This window comes from Mus caroli, unplaced genomic scaffold, assembly GCF_978045245.1.
Source record: "Mus caroli unplaced genomic scaffold, Mus_caroli_1 scaffold_14, whole genome shotgun sequence".
Lineage (NCBI taxonomy): Eukaryota > Metazoa > Chordata > Mammalia > Rodentia > Muridae > Mus > Mus caroli.
This window is the reverse complement of record NW_028227269.1, coordinates 59,924,605-59,945,115: the sequence shown is the minus strand read 5'-3', so window position 1 is coordinate 59,945,115 and position 20,511 is coordinate 59,924,605. Positions and strand designations below refer to the sequence as shown.

Genomic DNA, 20,511 nt, shown 5'->3' with positions numbered 1-20,511 from the left:
GAAAACATAATGGCAAGTAACATTACACTGACTGAGCAGGTTATATTCAGAAATATATATGTATATACACATATATATGCAAATGCATAAACACACACAGCCACACATATACATATACATTCATATACACATATATATACATACATATAAATATATATATATATGTATATAATGTATATATATATATATATATATATATATATATCTAATAACATAATTGAAAAAATAGGGCATGAATTTAACAGACATTAGGGGTATATACATAGGAAGGTTTGGAGGAAGGACAGGGAGGAATGTTGTAATTATAATCTCAAAAGTTACAAAAAAAAACCATTTTTTACTAAGAATTAAGAAAAATGGTTTTTGCTCTTTCTCTTAATTATAACAATTTAACTTTTTAATTTACAGACCTATAAACAATTTACTCACACATGAATGCAATGGTAATATCTTAAGAAAATGTATCTGGTGATCAGTCTCTTCATTCAAAGCTGATTTCACATTATCAAATTGCTTATATTTAATCTGCTTGTGACAGATAAGTATCCCTGATATCAAATGCATTTAAGAGTCATCAGAAATTCCACAGGATGCTTTTGATGAAAAAGAGAACAGGATATAGGATTTATTAAAATAGTTTATGAATGTTTCAAGAGTTTTAACATGGCTTTTAGGCTTTTAGAAATTCCTTCCAAGCCGGACATTGGTGGTGCATGCCTTTAATCCCAGCATTTGGGAGGCAGAGACAGGCAGATTTCTGAGTTTGAAGCCAGCCTGGTCCACAGAGTGAGCTCCTGGACAGCCAGGGCTACACAGAGAAACCCTGTCTCGATAAAACAAGGGAAAAATAAGAAAGAAATGTCCTTCCAGTATATTGTCAATTTGATTTCAACATAAGATCATGATATCTCCAAAAAAGTTATAAGCACACATATATTTTAAATGGCTCCATGCACAACACCAAAGTGTTTCAAAAGTAATTTATGTGTTTAGTACAATGGACTGTATCATTTCAATCTTCCTACCAAGTGCAGAAAATAACTTATGGAGCCTAATTTGAGGACTGTCTTTCAAATGTCCACCTGTGATAGGTGAGAGAAGAACACGAATTTCAGCAAGCATCATTTTCCACTTGGTTTAATTCCATTTAAGAGGATATTGAAATATACATCCAGCTGAATAGATGATACAGACAACCTGCAAACCATCACTAAAAATGTTATTTTATGGCATAGCTATGTTTCTGTCTTCATCCTACAATTAAAGACACAACCTTATTTCTACCACACAAAGCATTTGGTTCAGATGTTTTGAGATTAAAGACAGTTCTAGAGTTCAAGTGACCAAAATTTCAAAATGTAAACAATGTTTGTGGGAAATATGGAAGAGATCTTGAAAGAAACTATTAGTGGCCCTTTCACTTAGTGAACAAACAATTCAGTAATTTAGTCAATCATACTTTAATCCTGTATTTCTGTAAATTAGGAATGGTTATACCAGCATTACTTGATAGCTGATAAATTGATAGTTGAAAATATCTTCAGAATACTTTATGTGGTAAAAGGACACAAACTGATAAAAAAAAATTTGGAAATTGCATAAACTTTTGGTTTAATTTTTTTTCAACTTTAATATCAGAAAATATTAAAAGGTAGAAATAAAGAGGTAAATGTTACATCTGCAGTTTCTCAGTATCCTGAAACTCATTGTTTGATATTCCAATTATATGTTAAGTATCTAATTTGATCTTTAAATATTTTAAAGATATTAGCTCTTCCAGTACATGTGTGCACTGTGTAATATTCATAGCAGATAAAATACCTGAATCAATTTATCTCTGATGAAAACAATCAAAATCCTTTCATTCTGATTTTCTGAAATACATACAATACTGTTATTATGTACAGTTACGCTAATACTGATATAAAAAATAAATTCGTTTTCTCCACTATAAATTTGAGCCCATTGCCCCATCTTTTTTAACCCCTCCTTTTTATTTTTTCTAGCTTCCAGTTAAGCCACTGGGAATACTTATGCACTAATGTGTAACACACTGCTCAGCTGGAATCTGCAACATATGCTCTAAATTGTTCAAACCCATCCAGTTCTGAACCCAGTATTCATCATGCTAGGAAATGTTCCTTGAATCTTCTAAAAATGATTCAGAATACTGCTTGGATCTCAATAAATCTTCAAATGTGAAATACATAAAAAACAAATCTCAGCAATAAAACATTAAAAACATTACCAAATAAGAATAAAACTCAGCATGGATGACTAAATGCTCAAATTCATTTCTTCCATGGCTTTAAGTTGCTAGGATTAGCATAAAGAGCCTTCTGAAAGTACAGGCAACAACAAAACCTATAATAGCTCATACTTTGTAGTGACTTTCATCTTTGAGTCTGTATATTCTTTAATTTTCATAATAGCCTCGAGAGGTAAACATCATTATCCTCATTTCATAGCAGATGAAAGTGAGAGATTAGTGAACTGCCCACAGCTACACACTAAGTGAACTATATGCTGATTTTAGGCGAAGATAGTGGCATAGGGATTATTGCCTTGTTAATATGGGTATAGCTAGAGAGCTTTTAATGGAGAAAAAAAGCATAACGGTAAGAGGCAACTTAAAATCCTGCAGTCCAAAAATGAAAACAAACACAAAGTTATAAAGCTCATAGCAGAACATACCTGGTGGTTATTAAGATAATAGACAATATTTATTCAGCTTCCATTTTTTCATTTGGCATGTTTGTAGGGTTTGTGTGAATTAACTGGGGAACCCTCAGTTTCTGAATAGTACAGAACACTGAATCTGACCTTGGCTATAGCTATTCTTATAAAGTTCACATTTAACTCAGCTGACTGTGTTGTTCATAGATAGAAATGCATCTGGACTCTCGCTGATCTGGTTCCTGCTTCCCGATCTGAGCCACTTCTCTTACCAGGATCCCTACAGAATCCTTCCACGTGCCTTTTTCCCCAATCAGGCCTCCTTCCCTAACTCGTAAACCAGAATATATTTTAAACCATAAAACAAGTGTCGTCCTTACTGTTCTCCATACTTTATAGTGGTTGTCCATCAGAGCTGACTATAAGTTTTCTCTGAGCTAATCTCCCTCAGTGATCTGATTTTATTTCTAAATAGGCCTGCCCTTTACCCAGCCTCACAATGACCTGATCTTTAAAGGTGGCTCCGGGCATTTGTCTCCTCCCCAGGGGTTATGTGTTACTCTTTCATTATCTGAAACCATCTCTTTCTAAGCATTAGTATAATTTAGTCCCTATTAGGCTTCAAGTTGTTATTAATATATTCCGTGTGTGTGTGTGTGTGTGTGTGTGTGTGTGTGTGTGTGTGTGTGTACAGTCTCCATCAGCCTATATGAAGCAATTACCTGCCTACAGTGTTTCTCCCCACTTAGTTTTCATTTCCCTAGAACTGAACCAGTACCTGCATATATACTCAAATTGCTGCATATATACTCAAATTGTATGCCAAATTTTATGAAGTTAATCTATCTTCCCTGTGCCACTTAAAACTAAGTAGAGAATTTGCCTGTATCTATAGGTATAAAAGGAATTGTTCCATACCAATACCAGATGCTTAACAAAAATATCCTAATTAGTAGATTCATTTAATGACCCCAAAAGGTAGACAGAAGCTGTAGGATTTCTACATGTGAAGATAAAGATCAGTAGCATTCAAAAACAAAATACCAAATGGGTCAGAGAGGTGCAAAGTGTAAAAACTGAAAGAAAACTTGTGGCATGTGGTTTCAGGGTACACACACCTACCAACTGATGCTGCCACACAAGCATGTATTTCCCTGAAGTTCTCTAAAAGAACCTGAGCCACAATACAGAAGTAATGACTGTCCACTGGTTTTCCACTATTCTTTTTGAGTATGCTATTTAATAGATTCCATTTGCCTGCTTATAATTTCCATTAAGTGGTAGTGGCACCACAGAGGTGAAGTTGAAGAACGACCTCTATTACAAAACAGACACACACACACACACACACACACACACACACACACACACACACACACACGAGAGAGAGAGGGGGGGACCCCAGTGTTCTAGGAGCTATTGTGTCAGAAAATGCCCACTTCATCACAAGTTAAATACTGGACAACCCAAGAACAAAAGCCATTATGATTCTGTGAGTACAAATGGTGACAACATGTGAATTCATGGGTTTTGGTTGGTTGGTTTTGTTTTGTTTCTTGTTTTTTGTTGTTGTTGTTTTTTTGTTGTTTTAAGTTACAGACTACAGTCTATTTTTTTCAAACTTGGAAAAGTTGCAAGTCCTTTAGCTCTGTGCTAAGATGTTTCTTTTGTTTTTGTTATATGTTCTGTCTATATGATGTCATGGATTTGTGTCTTCAAATACTGCTGATAATTTTAGACTTGAATTTCTTACTTGGAACTCTTCCCTGAGAACAAGACTCATATCCCGTAGCTCCAAAATCTTTATTTATACCTTACATATTTATACTACTAGAAATAGCACAGAATGCTTTCATTGTGTGAATCTGCTACCTTAAGACAACATATGAGAAGGATCATATCAGCAAAGACATCATAATTTTTCATTTTAATATGTCAGGTACTAATAGAATACATTAAAATATTTAAATAATTAATTTTACTTATTCTGAAAACCATTAATTTTTGTGTCCCTCAAAATTCACATGTTGTATTCAGGAACTAGATAGAGAATGACTACAGAAAAGAAATAATCTCACAGAAAACTTAAGTTAAAAGAAGTTACTACCATGGGCTCACTTCTTAGTGACAACAGCTGTTTTTTTTCAAAAAGGACATTTACTTCAAATGATCTCTTTTCACACAGCTTAAGAAGTATTAGCTATAGCAGATGTGTGCATCTCAGAACAGCCAGCCAATGCAATATGCTTTGCTTTTGTGGCTAAACTACACTGTTTCAAATAAAGGATTTGAGCTGCAATGATGGCTCTATGTTCAGGAGGACAAAATTCAGTTTCCAGTGCTCATATTGGACAGCTCACAACTGTTTATAATTCCAGCTTTAAGGGATCTGGAACTTCCTTCTGGCTTCCATGGGTGCCTGTGCATGCCCACATTCCACCTATATGTACACACACACACACACACACACACATGCACACACACATACACACAAGCAAACACAAGAGGGGAGGGGAGGAGGGGGAGAAGTAGGAGGGAAGGAATGGGGGAGAGAGGGAAAGAGGGAGCGGCAAAGTAGAAATGAGTGATCATACAGCAGAAATCTTAACATACGTTGATGCTTAGTTATCCCTTCTTGTTCTTTGTAACAGAATGCTGTAATGTCATGTTCATAAATTCTTAGATACATACCTATAAGAAAAAAAAACGGAATTCATCATAGAAAAACACCTCTTGTTCGCTCATCTCAAGTTTGTTGTGTACAGGTATACATAAGATTTTAATCTTGTTCTGTTTGTCTTTTGTATTATAGCTGATATTATTTCTAGCCATTTTCTATGCACAGAAATTAAAGATGCTCAGAGAGTAACCCAGACGGGCAGCTTGAGGATATTCTGCTCATGGAGTTCAGCATTTGCCACACACAACTCCAGAATTAGAAGCTGCCATCGCAGGGCAGTGAAATGACTGTGTTATTGTGGCATAATCTGAACACTCATTAAAAGTTTCCACCAGGAAACTCAAATTGGTTGTGGTTGTTGGGTATTCAGCAGAGTGCTGTGATTGCAAATAATTTGCACAAATTGATCATTCCCATAAGCAGAGCACAGAATATATTCTTTTTCTTTAAGACACTACTATAAATAACCTTATCTTCTTCCAACATCATATTAATTCTGTTTCTTGTATATAAAAAAGGGACAAAGAAAAATCAATATAATTTGTAGATATATTGTATTTTAATAAAATCAGTAATATATTTCTAGCCTTTGCTTACAAAATTGTACCATATTCCCTCTCCTCTCTTCCCTTCTCTTCTCCTCTCTCCTATCTCCTCTACTCCCCTGTCCTCTTCTCTCCTCCCCTCTCCTCTCCTCTCTTTTCTTGTCTCTTTTCCTCCCCTCCCCTCCCCTGCCTTTTCCTCTCCTCTCCTCTCCTCTCCTCTCCTCTCCTCTCCTCTCCTCTCCTCTCCTCTCCTCTCCTCTCCTCTCCTCTCCTCTCCTCTCCTCTCCTCTCCTCTCCTCTCCTCTCCTCTCCTCTCCTCTCCTCTCCCCTCCCCTCCCCTCCCCTCCCCTCCCCTCCCCTCCCCTCCCCTCCCCTCCCCTCCCCTCCCCTCCCCTCCTCTCCTCTCCTCTCCTCTCCTCACCTCTTCTCACCTCTCCTCTCCTATTTTTCCTCTCCTTTCCTCTCCTCCCCTCTACTCTCCTGACCTCCCTTTTCCTCTTCTCTCTTCCCCTCTCCTCTCCTCTCCTCCCTTCTCCTCCTGTCTCCTCCTCTTTATTCCCATGCCTTCTATTGTCTTCTCCTCTCTCTTACCTCAGACATATTACTTTCACATATGAGCATAGAAATGAAACTGTTGGTTAAGTATTTGATGACAATATTCTAATATGTAGCTGAATATTTGTGGATAATAATGTACTTTAACTCTACCATGAAAATATCATAATAAATGCCCCTTTATATTTTGTTGTTCCATATAAACATGTATACATATGTACAATATGTAACTTCTAGTTCCAAAGGTGATTTCACAAACTAAACAATAGTTACTAATATTCAAATTTTATGCATATTTTCAGGTTGTCTTATAGTATTTTTTTTCAAGCTACCTCGCCAAGAAAGAATTAATGTAAATTCCTTTTCAAGGTGATTGCTACTGGATTGCAGATTAACTGCTGATAAATTTGGTTTGCTCATCACGTGCATTGGCATTGAGCATCCCCATCTTTTCCCCACGCATGCTGACTGTGCTATTATTAAATTTGGAAAAACAAAATGTAATTTTCCTCAAGCCTTGACATAAAGTGTTATTCTTTTGTAACATAATTTTTACTGACTCTTTGTGAATTTCATCATATACCCCAATCACCTCATTTCCCTGTCCTGCCATATCTGCCCTCCACCTTTATAACCTTCCCCTGAAAAGAAAATTATAAAATTAAATTAAGTAAATAAAAAGAAATGTCACCAACCCCTTTGTGCAATGAATTGCTCCTCTGCCAACTACACCCTTCTCTCGTACCGATCACAGCTGTCATAGCTGTCACATCTCCAGTTCCTCTGTACATGTATCATTTTGCTCATCATCTTTCCTGACTCTCCATCACATGTTCATTGTACTACTGGCATTGTAAACTGTAGTGTGTCACAGTGTGTCACACAGTATAACCTTTTGCATAGCAGCTTTTGTAATGAGTTACTGGTCTGGTTCAAGACCTCTGGTTTCTTTCACACTATCAATACTGGATCCTCACTAGGACTCCTCTTGAATATACTGTTGTTGTGCTGTGACAAGGAGATCCTACAGTTTTGGTTCTGCAGGACCAGCCCCTGCTCCAGCAGTTCACAGATGGAGTAAAGTTTGTGGTAGGCTGACTCTAGAACCACTGGGTGGGCTGGATCTACATGGTAGCTGAGTTGATCATCCTGCCAGTTCTCCTGTATCTGGGACAACACCTAGGCCTGCATCATAGACTCATGGACCTGGACATGACCTTCAGGGGCTGTTCTGGCGAAACATTTCTATGGTCTCAGATGGCAGTGCAGCTCTCTCACATCAGGCTGTTCTTTACTTCCTTTGCATCCCTAGTTCTACCTCTCTTAATTGGCCACAAACCACCCAACTTTTAATTCCTTCCCTTCTCTCCATGACATATTTGCTCAAAGTAGTGTCCTCTGCCCACACTACAAGGTGGTAGGCAAGCACCTGACTATCTTCTGGCTGCCTGGCACATGACTCTGTGTGGGTGTCTGGCTAGACCATTGCCCTTTTTTATGAAATGCCTAATCATCCCTGCATTCTTTGGTAGCTGATTTCAAATTGTACTATTGTTATATTAAAGCACCATTTCTCATGTATGTAATAAATAGTTGCTATAAATGAAAGTGTCAGGGGTACAAGGAGCTGTACTTAAACCCTCTTGCTTGCTCTCCATCTGAGCTGCACACCCCACTGAGGAAGTATTTGAAATCTTCAAATACCCTTTTCACTTCACTTCATTTGTAAAAACCAAAATGCAAAGCAAAAACATTCATGGAGTCAGATTTTTATAGGTAGTTTGATAACATTTGCCTTTGACATTTGCAAACATAAACTATACCCAATTTAATTTTAATGTATTAACAATGAAAAGTTCAATATTTCTGATTTTATTTTAGTCTGTACTGACAGGAATTTTTGTTGAATATTCTCTCTTAGGGAATCTTTAAAACTAGCCACAGTTAATTTGACAAATAAACTATTAAATTATTTTGATACACAATGATGAGTTAGAATGATAAATTCTCTATACTTGAATATTTATATTGACTTGGGAGATTTGGGTTGACAAAATAGTCTGTATGATTCTTAATTTCCTATGTCCACTTCTTCTGAACACTTCATATCCAATTTACAGGGATAACAATTTTAACTATGGCATCTTGATAAACTCTGTGTCAATAATAACTATTATACTTACATATTGCAATAGGGTGATTCCTCACTAAGCATAGTGTTCATTAAGCTTGTATATGACCGTCAAATCTACACTACTGAAAATACAGAATATATGGACTTATGTAAAAGTATGTTGCCTCAAATCACTATATTAAATTTATTCTTATTTTCTATTATTTTGTGAGTATGTGCTTGTGTGGGTGTGCATGTACACATGCACAAGTGTGTGCATTTGTATGGAGGCAGAGATCAATAGCAGTTATTCTACCTTATTATACATGATATCTCATTGTAACTGGAGCTCCAAGATTTGGAAAGAATAGTGGGCCAGCAAGTCTATGATTTCCTAGACTGGTAATACAGATGTATCCAACATACCTACATTTTTACATGTTGTTTTAGGTGATCAAAATATAGGGTCTCACTCTGTGAACCCGCTCTTCACTAACCAACTCCCCAGTTATCTTCTAGCTACTATTGTATTAATTTATCTTGTTTTTAGTTCTTAATGATTGTTTATTGTTTTATTCAGAGAGTAACACTAATGTTCCTAATGCATGTTCCTCTGCACTTTTCTTCTGCTAATTTTCTGGCCATTAAGTAAAAGCATCTTAAACTCAAAAATCAGTTTATAGCCACTGTTCCTATCAAATGGTGAGACACTAAAATCCTAATTCTCATGAATTTTAACATATGCAAAGCACATTTTTTTTTACTTATGGCCAAAAAAAGTGTGCCTTAACTTTACTCAAAAACATAGCCACATCTGTTTAATTACATATGTGATACTACCTATTCAATTTATCAAAAATTGCAATAAACATAATAATAAACGAGTGCTCCAAACTGAGGCTGTGCATGGGCAGACACTCTCAGAAAACACAAGAGCCTGCCTTGCAATACGAAGTACAGGTTCCCTCTAGAAATGGAGAAATAAAGGACAAATCTAGATGTTTAAAAGACAATTCACTGTACACATTTTATTTACAGTTTTGTACACTGTCTTAATATGGATGAGACCACTCTTCCACTTAAGGCATTGTAACCAAAACAAAATAACCTAAGGAATGCAAACTGTTAAAGTACAGCATAAAGATACAAAGGCAGACATACTAATTCTAATTAGGAATATAATTATGGTGTTACATTTTTATAGTCCACAATTATGTCTAGGGATCACACAGACATAGATAACTGATTTGAATGAGACGCATAAATTTGTAGCAAAGCTTTGTAGGTACAAAAAAACAAAAACAAAGAAATTACCAAAGAATGCACAAATTTAATGTTTATTCCATCTTTCTGTCATACTCATAGAACCTTCACCAATGAGACATGAAAAAAACAAAACAAAACAAAGCCAAAACAAATGAAAAACTGAAACTAGAATCACTAACATTATCAAGGAGGGAAACAAATGAATTAAATCTAGCAGCCCTCAGCAAGAGTACAGCAAAGACAATGTTGTGGAAGGAGACAGGAAGTTGCTGGAAAGTAGGGCTCAGACTCTCACAGCAGCAAAGTCTGCTACTGCGTGGAGTGGAGCAAAACCAGATCTTCTCTGCTAAGGTAATAGAAAAACAAGTTCTTTTTCGAATACTGTGAAAAGGCAAACATGTTGGCAACATGGTAATTCTAACCGCTGAATCGGGTCAGGAACACACCTGCAGGTTCTGGGGTTGCATTTACTATAATTCTTTGGGAAATTGGACACACTAACAAAAATTGAGGGTGGGGAAGGAGAATGAACACAGAAGTACAAGACAAAAGAGAATGAGACTTCTCTTATATCTTGGGTGGAATCAGCTTCAGTACAGTCCACTCTACTCTGATGAGGCTTTGGTTCAGCTCCCAGTCTTGATTGTGGAACGCAGTCTCCTGTGAGAGTACTCAGAAGTTGTCTTCTGAATCAACAAACCTATTTTTAGTTGTGGAGCCACTCTTTGTAGCTGTTTCTGTGTGGGACGGATAACCAATCACTATCTTCAGAGGAAGTCCTAACCTTTCCTTGTATACCCTCCCTATGTGTGTGACTGTGTCTCTGTTTTCACATTCAGTAGTCCATATTGCTCTTTTATCAACTTTAACTCTAACACTAACAACAGCTCCACACACATCATCACTGTAGTCATCAAAAGATTCTCCAATAAGGCACAGCAGTGTTTCTAGCCAAAAGTGACCGAAGTCACTTGTTCAATGCTTGTCATTGCTTGTTCAATGTAATTAGCCATCGTCCTCCTCCTTTGTTTTACTCATCTTCCCACATAGGTTCAATACCATCCTTAAGAAGTGAGTAGTCACACCCAGGCATTAAATTACTAGACAACTGGATATAGTTGTATAGAGCCCAAAAGACTTCAACAGTGACAAATTTAGGGATCAATCGAAGGTTTGCTTGCCAAGTTTTGCTTTTATCATTAAAAAAAAAAAAAAAAAAAAAAGAGTGCCCACCTGTTCTGTAGAGGGCATTTAATATAGTGCTCTGGGTTAGCAACCTCCTGATTAGACTCTGGTTTTTCCTCTTCCACAGGTGGGGGGTCAGTGGTAGGGGTGGTTTCCAGTTGCACAGTCGCCATCCGTATTAATTTATCTTTACTTCCAGAGATTTCTACTTTTCGGGAAAGTTTTCTGTACTTAGATACTGTGCCTCCTGCTATTTCAAATTTGTTTGTCACTATTATTTGGACTACTTTTGAATTTGATTCTATCTGAGAGGTGTTGTCTATACAAGCCCTTCAAGAACTTAATGATTCCAAATATCTGGTTCAAATATAGCCATGCTTCTGTTTGAATTCATAATCCTGGTTCATATCCCACTAGTCACCCCAAATAGGCATGATGTAACCTCCATTCATTTCCTTCCTGAGAAACCAAATCCTTCTTCCAGTCTCACTTACTGGTCAAAGTCAAAATATAAACCCATAATATCACTTCCAATAAACTCATTCCTCCTTGTCTCTAATTCATTAGTCACAGGGGCTTTATACTGTGACTCCTTCACAAAATTACTTAAAATGTATGCCCCAGTACAGGGGAATGCCAGTTCCAGGAAGCGGGAGTGTGTGGGTTGGGAAGCAGGGCAAGGGGAGGGTATAGGGGGCTTATGGGATAGCATTTGAAATGTGAATGAAGAAAATATATAATAAAAAATGTACACATTTAGTATACTTCCTCTGGGAGGCTAGAGAATATAAATAACTATGCAAATACCTGGAGAACTTAGTGAGATTTTGATTGAGTGTGTGTGTGTGTGTGTGTGTGTGTGTGTGTGTGTGTGTAGTTTGGACTTTTGCTCTTCCAAAATTTTCATCAGGTTTCCTTTTCAGTTGTCTCTTATTCTGTGGCATAGATGCAAAGGATAGAAGATTCCCTTATGTTTTCTGAATGTTCTCAGTTCTTCCTTCAATTCACTACAGATTAAAAACAGCATAGATTTCCCTTAATGCTATGCTAAACCAGTCTAGACTTCAAGCTACTTAGAAGATTGCTAGAATTGGTGCTTATAGAAGTGTGATACCTCTGGGAAACAGCAGTCCATGAACAGTATCAAGGGAATTTTGTGTGAATAGATACACAGTAGATGGCTCACTAAGCAAAGTCACTTACCACCAAGCTAAATACCTGAGTTAGGTCCCTGAATCTGCATGGTGGGAGGAGGGAGTTGAGTCTGGGAACATTGTCCTCTGAAAGTGCATGCCATAGTACTCAGGTGCATGCATGCATAGACACACACTAAATAATGAAATGTAAAGATTATTTTTTAAAAGAAAGAAATAAAAAAAAATCCCTCAGTTTGGAATGACTGAGCAATGCCTTGCACAGAATAGGGGCTTAGTGGTCACTATATTGAACTAGTTGACACAAATAAATATTCACTGGCACCAATTTAAATCAAACTTAGCCCAAAATAATATGTTTCAAATGTACCAGAATATGACCAATATGACCTTTAATAGCAATTTTTCTATGGTTTAAGGAAGTTTTGGGGAAAGTAACAACAGGAAAATGTGAACTAGGCAATAGGTTATGAAAAGAAATTTGCATGTAAGTTCACTGCTGGGAATATAGTATTTTGCCTCTGTTTTTAAATATCCTCACATTAAGAAATTGAGACAATGGTAGCTTTAGTCTAGGACCTGGATGACCTCAAGGGCTGAAATGGTTTTTATAGAACTAGACAAATATTCAGGACAGAAGAAACATAACTTAAAAACCTGCAGCCATCCAAGAAGATGTAAAATCTGTTCACACTCTGAGCTAAATGCAAACTTGGTTTCAGTGATGGAACTCAACTCACTGCCCCAACAAGAAGAAAAAAGACATGCAAGTAATTTTCCAAAATAATAATCAGAAATCCACTACTCCAGAAAAGAACACATAGGAGAGAAGTGATTGATGCATGGCTGTCCCTCTCCTGTCCTGTGCTTATACTATATTCAGCTTCTAGGGAATCATCTATAGACTTTGAAGGCCAACACACACTTTCCATCCGAGTACAGACAGACATGCCGTCTCTACAAGCAAAGTTAATCCATCAAGCCATGGTGAGGTAAATGTTATGGAACTTATTTCATAACTAGAAACTGCATCATAAAAATGAAGAGCTCACTTATGTAGTGCATTTTAAAATAGAAAAGGTCACATGTATCGTCCACAGCTTAGTTCTTAACAGCTTCACCACAGTGACCTGGCTATGGTTGTAGTAAAGGAAATAAACAGAGATTTAAAGAAAATACAAAAGCAACAAAAAACAGAACCAGAAATCATTTACTGTCCTTGTCAATGACAATCGAAAAAGTTCTTCCCACCTCAGTTAAGTTTACTGACTTCAAGTTATTTATAATTTTATATCTCTATCTTTAGCCAAGACTCACCAATGAATCTAGCATCTCTCTAATCTGGTCTTCAACATCTAAAAACTCAGCTATTAAATAATAAAAATGCATAAAAATGGAAGGAATCAGGAAAGGAAAATTTAAAAGTCTGAAGTATTTCTATTTGTACACCCCTTGCTCCTTCTATCATAATGAAGCTTAGCACAGCTGGTGCACATTCAAACTTACCTATATGTATGTTTACCCTCCAATGCCTTAGAATGCTACATGTGATCCATGAAATGATGTAGAGTTCATGGCATCCTATGTATAGTAGGTTATATGTTACTTTTCATATTTCATACTACAGGTAGATTCAGAATCAGCTTATGCGATTTTATTCTTTAGTACATGGTAAATTTAAATAATGAAATAAAGTTCTGAAACATTTCTCTGTGCAGCAATATGGAGTTGTGATTTATTACTAATAGATTAAGTGTTGGGCTGGTGATAGAAATCATGGAAATGACCTTGCCAAGCATGTGTGAACATCTGAATTAAATTTTGAAGGGAGGAAGGGATTAAGAGAGGAAAAGTAGAAAGAATCCAAGGAAAGAAAGAAGGAATGATACCCCCCCCCAGCCAGGAAACCATGTAGGCTGCCCAAAGACCTTCTCCACCACTCCCATCTGTCTCTATATATGTATGTATGTTATCCCACACTCAGTGCCTTAGTCTCATGTCCTTAGCACTGCAATAGATTACCAGCTGCATCCTCCCTTCCTCCATGCCTACATCGCTCATGAATTCCACAGACCATTTCTTCTTACCCTCCCTAAGTTACAAATATATTCAAGCAGGCACCACTTATGCAACTACAGAGCATACTTGCCAGAAAAACAGGTAAGCTTCCCTCAGACTTCATCCTCTACATCTCTTTATCCAGACCTAGTCTCTCAGGCTTGTTCCTCCTAATGTAAGAGAACACCAGCTGCAGTCTGCCTTCCTTATTGCCCTCATCCTCTGGGAATCCCACAGAACATCCCCTCCTGACATCTCTACTCAAAATGGTCTCTGGATTCAACCCTCCAACATGGGCAGGCACTCCCTGTGGACACACCAACCAAGCAGGCTAGTAAAAGATGCAACACATAGCTATCATAATCTTTGAAAACCCAGAGAGAAAATAGAAACCAAGGAACACACCACTAATCCAGCAAAAACAAACCCAGAAATCAGCACCAAAACCTATAGTCTCCCTAAATTCAGATGCCTAGATGCTATTTTAAGAACACAAACCATACCAGCCAGGGCAACATGTGTCCACTAGAGCCCATTTATACTACCACAGGAGGCCGCAAATATCCCAAGATAACTAAAGTACAAGAAACAAACCTTAAAGCCAAGTCTATGACGATAATAGATTACTTTAGAGAGAAATTGAATTAATCTCTTAAAGATTCATAGTGGGAGACTTCGATACACCAATATCACCATGAACAGATTATCCAGACAAATCCTAAACAAAGAAATACTGGCGCTAACAGACATTATAAGCTAAATGAACCTAACAGATATTATAGAACATTTTATCCAAACACAAAATAATATTCTTTTTTGTGCCTTATGGAACTTTCCCAAAAAATGACCACATACTTGATAAAAAAAAAAAAGCAAGTATCAAAAGATACAAGAAAATTGAAATAACTCTCTGCATGTCACCAGACCACGATGGATTAAAATTGGACTTCAACAACAAAAAACTTACTAGCACATGGAAACTGAATAGCTTTCCACTGATTATAAAATGAGTTAAGACAGAAATGAAAATAAAAAAGATATAATATCTAGAATTCAATGATAATGAATGCACAGCATACTCAAACTTAAGAAGGACCAATGAAACTGGTAGTTAGAGGAAAATACATAGTACTAAGTGCCTGCATTAAAAAAAAAAAATTAGTTAGGATCACATAATAGGAACCTACCAGAATACATGAAAGCTCTATAACATCACCAAAAATAAAAGCAAAAACAACAAAGTAATAATTTCATTCAAGAAGAGCAGATGGCAATAAAAAAAATCAAACTGAGAAATGAAATCACAAACACAGAAACAAAGAGCCAGTTCTTTGAGAATATCAATAAGATAGACAAACCCTTATCCAAACTAATTAAAACACAGAGCAAAATATTCAAATTAACAAAACAAGAAATGAAAAGTGAGACATAACAACATACATCAAGAAAATACTGAGGAAAATAAAGGCATGATTTAAAAACCTGCATTCCACCAAATTGGAAAATCTAAAAGAAATAGACACTGTACTCTTAGTTATGACTTAGTAGAGTTCAATCAAGATCAGATAAACAATTTTCATAGATCAATCACTCCTAGGGAAATTGCAGTCATTAAAAATCTCCCAACCGGGGCTGGCGAGATTGCTCAGTGGGTAAGAGCACCCGACTGCTCTTCCGAAGGTCCAGAGTTCTAATCCCAGCAACCACATGGTGGCTCACAACCATCCGTAACTAGATCTGGCGCCCTCTTCTGGAGTGTCTGAAGACAGCTACAGTGTACTTACATGTAATAAATAAATAAATCTTAAAAAAAAAAAAAAAAAAATTTCCCAACCGACGAAAAACACTGGGCCAGGTGAATTTAGTAAAGAAACCTATCAGACTTCCAAAGAAGAGCTAATACCCCTACTCCACAAATTATTCCCCAAAATATATATAGAAGGGACATTGAACATTTCTTTTGATGAGGTCATGATTACCCTGATATTCAAAACACATAAAGACTCAACCAAAAAAGATAATTATTGATCAATTTTCCTTATGAATATATTTGCAAAAATATTCAATAAAATACTTGTAAACCAACTCTAAGAAAACATCACAAACATCACTGTAGAAACGTAGGTTCCATCCCACAGAAGCAGGTATGGTTCAATATATAAAAATCAGCAAATGTAATCCACCATATAAACAAACCCAAAAAAACAAAAAAGCAAGCAAACTTACAGTGTCATCTCCTTTGATGCAGAAAATACTTTTGACAAAATCTAACACCCTTTTATGATAAAAAAAAAAATTTCCTAGAGAGATTATGGACAAGGTGCACACACAAATCTAATACAGGCAATTTACAGCAAACCCATAACCAGCATCAAATTAAATGAAGAGCAACTCTCAGCAATTCTAATAAATCAGGAACAATACAAGCTTGTGTACTTCATATAGTACTTAAGTATTTGGCTAGAACAATAAGACAGCTGAAGGAGATCAAGATGATACAAACCGGAAAGGAAGAAGTCAAAATATTATTTGAAAATGATATGATAGTATGACCCTAAAAATTTTATCAGAGATTTCCTATAGCTGATCCACATTTTCAGGAATGGATGCAAGATTGACTCAAAAAACACCAGTAACCTCTGTATATACAAATACCAAATGGACTGAGAACCAAACAATGTAAACAACATCTTTCATAATGGCTTATATAATATAAGAAACCATGGTTAACCCTAACAAAGAAAGGGAGAGATTTAAATGATAAAAATTTCAAGTCTTTAAAGAAAGAAATTGAAGAGGATATCAGATGATGAGAAGATCGCTGATGATATTGATCAGTATGATTAACATAGTAAAAATGCTTATCATACCAAAAGCAGTCTACAGACATAAGACATTCCTATAAAACTTCCAACACAATTCTTTACAAACCTTGGAAGGGCAGTTCTCAATTTCCTATTAAAAAATAAACGAACAAATAAAACGCAGGATAGCTAAACCAATCCTGAACAATCAAAGAACTGCTAGAGGTATCACCATCCCTGATTTAATTCTATACATATCTATAATAGTAAAGATTTTTGACATTGGCATAAAAATTGACACATTCATCAATGGAATTGAATTGAATACCCAGACTTAAATACACATACACACACACACACACACACACACACACACACACACACTCACAGGTGCACTCATGAATGAGTATCTGACTTTTTAAATAAAAAAGCCAGAAATGTGCACTGAACTAAAACCTCTTTAATAAATGGTGTTGGTTAATTTGGGTGGCTGCATGTAGAAGAATACAAATAGATTCACACATATCTCTGTGCATAAAACTCAAGTCCCAGTAGATAAAAGACTTCAAGGTAAAACTAGATATACTGAACCTGTTAAAAGAGACAGTAAGGAATAGCCTTAAATGCATTGGCTCAAGAGACAAATTTTCGAACAGAATACAGGTAGCACAGCCACTAATATTAACAATTAATAAAATGGATCCTCATGAGACTTAATGTTTTTATAAGGCGTCATAGAATGAGTTAGGTAGTATTCCTTCTGTTTCTATTTTATGGAATAGTTTGTAGAAAATTGGTATCAGGTTTTCTTTGAAGGTCTGGTAGAATTCTGCACTAACTCCATCTGGCCCTGGGCTTTTTTAGGTTGGGATGTTTTTAATGACTTCTATTTCATTGTGTGATATGGGCCTGTTTAGATAGTTTACCTGCTCTTGATTTAACTTTGGTATCTGGCATCTGTCTAGAAAACCATCCATTTCATCTGGATTTTCCAGTTCTGTTAAGTATAGGCTTTTATATTAGGATCTGATGATTTTTTTGAATTTCCTCCATTTCTGTTGTTATGTCTCCCTTTTCCTTTCTGATTTTATTAATTTGGATATTGCCTCTTGGTCCTTTAGTTAGTTTGGCTAGGGGTTTGTTTATTTTGTTGATTCTTTCAAAGAACCAGCTATTGGTTTTGCTAATTCTTTGTATTGTTTTCTTTGTTTCTATTTGGTTAATTTCAGCCTGACATTGACTATTTCTTGCCTCCTACTCCTCTTAGGGATTTTGCATCTTTTTGTTCTAGGGCTCTCAGATGTGCTGTTATTAGTGTAAGATAGCTCCAGTATCTTTACCAGGGCACTTAGTGCTATGAACTTTCCTCTTAGCACTGCTTTCAATGTTTGGGTATGATATGTCAACATTTTCATTAAATTCCAGGAAGTCTGTAGAGCTTTGAACTCATTGGCACAGGGGGAAATTTACTAAACAGAACTCTAATGGCACAAGCTCTAAAGATCAAGAATTGACAACTGGGACCTCATAAAACTGGAAAGCTTCTGTAAGTCAAAGGACACAGTAAATACGACAAATCAGCAACCTACAGATTGGGGAAAATCTTCACTAACACCACATCTGATAAAGGGATAAAATCCAGAATCTATAAAGAACTCAAGAAGTTAATCACCAAAAAAAAAAAAAAAAAAAAAAAACCAAACAACCTAATCAAAAACGGAGTATAGAACTAAACCGAAAATTCATAGCAGAGGAATCTCAAATGGCTGAGAAGCACCTAAAGAAATGTTCAAAGACCTTAGTGATCAGAGAAATGCAAATCAAAACAACCCTGAGATTCCACCTTATACCAGATAGAATGGCTAAGATTAAAACTTCAGGTGACAACACATATTGAAGAAGATGTGGAGAAAGAGGAACACTCCTCCTCCATTGCTGGTGTGTTTGCAAACTGGTACAACCACTTTGGAAATCAATCTGGAGTTTCCTCAGAAAATTGGAAATAGATCTACCTGAAGACCCAGCAATACCACTCTTGGGAATATACCCAAAAGATGGCCCACCATGTCACATGGGCATATGTTGCACTATTTTCATAGCAGCCTTATTTGTGATAGCCAGAATCTGGAAACAACTTAGATGTTCCAGGAAAGAAGAATGGATACAGAAAATGTGGTCCATTTACACAATGGATTACTACTCAGCTATTAAGAACCGAGGACATCCTGACTTTTGTAGGCAAATGGATGGAATTAGAAAATATCATCCTCAGTGAGGTAACTCAGACCCAAAAGGACAAGCATGGTATGTACTCACTAATAAGTGGATTAGAAAAAAAAAAAAAACCCTTACAGAGTACACAAGATACTGTCCACACAATTCAAAAGGCTCAACAAGCTGAGGTTCCCAAGTGAGGACACCTCAGTCCCACTTGGGGAGAGAAGAAAACAATCATAAGTTGGGAGGGAGAGAGGGACTTGGGAGGGAAAATGAATGGAGAGAGGGGAACCTGATCTGGTATTGGGTGAGGGAAAAGGACTGAAGCCCTGAGGGCCTGAGAATGAATGTAAACAGGCAACCTCAGGAAACAGGAAGTTGGGGGAATCCCCAGAGTGCACCAGAGACCTGGGAGGTGAGAGACTCCCAGGACCCACAGGGAGGGACTTTTGATGAAATGCCAAGACAGTAGGGAGAGGGAACTTATAGAGCCCACTTCCAGCAGGAAGGCAGGACATCAAGTGAGGAATAGGGTTGCCATCTCATAGTCACAACTCTGACCCATAATTGTTTCTGTCAGAAAGAATTACAGGGATGGAAATGGAGAGGAGCCTGAGGAAAAGATGGTCCAGTGACAGGCCCAAAGTGGGATCCAGCTCAAGGGGAGTTCCCAGGGCCTGACACTATTACTGAGGCTAAGAAGAGCTCACAATGGGGTGGGGGTGGGTGGGTGGGGGACTGGGGGGGGGAGTGTATTGGGGACTTTTTGGATAGCATTGGAAATGTAATTGAGGAAATTACCTAATAAAAAAAAAAAAAAAAAAAAAAAAAGAAGAGCTCACAAAAAGAGACCTAACATGACTGCCCTCTGCAAGACCCAACAAGCAGCTGAAAGAGTCAGGTGCAGATATTTGCAACCAGCCAATGGACAGAAGCAGCTGACCCCTGTTGTCGAATTAGAAAAGGCTGAAAGAATTTGAAGAGAAGGGTGATCCTATAGGAGGACCTTATAGGTGATCTTATAGCAGACTTAATTAATATGGACTCCAGAGATCTTTCAAACACTGGACCAATGAACAGACAGCATATACTCGCTGATATAAGGCCCCCAACACACATACAGTAGAGGACTTCCAGGTCTATATTCATTCAGAGATGATGCACCTAACCCTCAATAGACTGGAGGCCCCAGGAAGTTTAGAGGTCAGATGGGGTAGAGGGTGGGGACATCCATGTTGAGATGAGGTGTGGTGGGGAG

At 37.0% G+C, this 20,511-nt stretch overlaps 1 protein-coding gene and 1 pseudogene across 2 annotated transcripts in view; both read right to left on the bottom strand.

The window, feature by feature from the left end:
• The window catches only part of Lrfn5 (leucine rich repeat and fibronectin type III domain containing 5), a 336,213-nt gene that overhangs the window by 265,094 nt on the left and 50,608 nt on the right, over window positions 1-20,511 (bottom strand). The window lies entirely within an intron of this gene.
• LOC110306526 (eukaryotic translation initiation factor 4E pseudogene) lies at window positions 10,508-11,193 on the bottom strand (annotated as a pseudogene).